The 1,321-nt window shown below is 37.4% G+C and overlaps 1 long non-coding RNA gene across 1 annotated transcript; it reads right to left on the reverse strand.

Annotated features, from left to right (window-relative positions):
• Positions 1-251: 251 nt before the first annotated feature.
• Positions 252-1,150, reverse strand: LOC105179632. Its single transcript, XR_849328.2, has 3 exons — positions 1,092-1,150; positions 676-743; positions 252-366 (listed from the first exon to the last, which is right to left on the reverse strand). It is a non-coding gene; the product is annotated as an uncharacterized LOC105179632 (long non-coding RNA).
• Positions 1,151-1,321: the final 171 nt, after the last annotated feature.

Here is a 1,321-nt window from a genome sequence, read left to right on the forward strand (position 1 = left end):
ATTAGAAGATAAAGAGGGATGAAAATTGGATTTGGACAGGTCAAGGGGACCAAACATCATAAAAGAAAAAGTGGCTTCCATTAAAACTTCATGTAATAGAATTCATCATTCAAAAAGAACTAGCATGGTTCTGAAAATTAATTGTTACAAGTCATAAGAAAAGCGGAAATCTCTGCTCACCAGATGCATACGAGATTATTTGCCTTTTCAATGGTGAAATATAATGAGCCCCTTGGAATGCAGCAGGCGCAGTGCATTGAGTGGTCTGAAATCAACGGAATATGCCTTCTGAAAGCCATCCAGAATTGCCATCATTGTCGAGTTTGCAGGTCTCCTGTCTGATTTATATCCTCTTAGCAATGACACCTGAGCAACCATGGAACGCTCATTATTTAGATAAATGTTCATGTCTTACAAATTGTCACATCTTAAGAGCTGGAATAACAAAGGAAGATTACGGGATAATTATACAGACACATACCCTCAGGTTTGGGTATTACGGATTAAACGAAAAAAAGAAAAAAAAAATGAGGGAAAGGCCTATGAAGCATGATAATAAAGATCTATGAAGCACTTTATTCTCCACAACACACCTAAATGAAAACCACAAACAAGATTATCTGTGAACATTACAGGTTTCATCACGGAAGGAGACAGCTGCAGAATTGTGCTTACCCTAGTATTTCTTTGTTAATGTCTCTGGCATTGTACCTTGTATATCCAAAGCCAGTGTAATCCCAAACCTAGAAGAAGACATTCATCAAATTCAGATGTAAACTGTTCCAACAATCCTTAGCAACATTTTTCTAATTTTAAGTAGAAGAAAATTACTGACCATATGATATTATATAGAGCAAGTTAAATACATTAGGATTGTCAAAGCAAAATTAAATAAAAGAAGCACTAGAAAGCAAGATTAAAGATGACTGTAAGATGGAGGGAGAAAGTATTTGCAAGCAAGGAAGTGAGAGCAAACTTAGGACATCAACAGAGAGTATTCCAGTATTCCTTCTTTATCTATCAATATATGAACAATGAGAAAATATTGGGCCAAGAAGGATTGCTCAAACAGTAGTAACATTTCGCAATACCATAATTTGAGGCCTCCTCCTCGCTCTGTCTCTCCCCCTTGCTTTTCTTGGTTTTCTTTACTCTGTTTTTTTGGGTGAGAAATGAACACAAGAAGAAAGAAATGAAGGGAGAGGGTTTCACCATGTGAGTGTCGGTGGGGTTTGATGATGGGGAGAAAACGGTGGTTTAAGGGTTTTTACCAGTGGGGTTTTCCTTTCTTGGATTTGTACCCACATCCGCAGCTGCTTCT

This window comes from Sesamum indicum, unplaced genomic scaffold (genome assembly GCF_000512975.1).
Source record: "Sesamum indicum cultivar Zhongzhi No. 13 unplaced genomic scaffold, S_indicum_v1.0 scaffold00184, whole genome shotgun sequence".
In the NCBI taxonomy this organism is placed as follows: Eukaryota; Viridiplantae; Streptophyta; class Magnoliopsida; order Lamiales; family Pedaliaceae; genus Sesamum; species Sesamum indicum.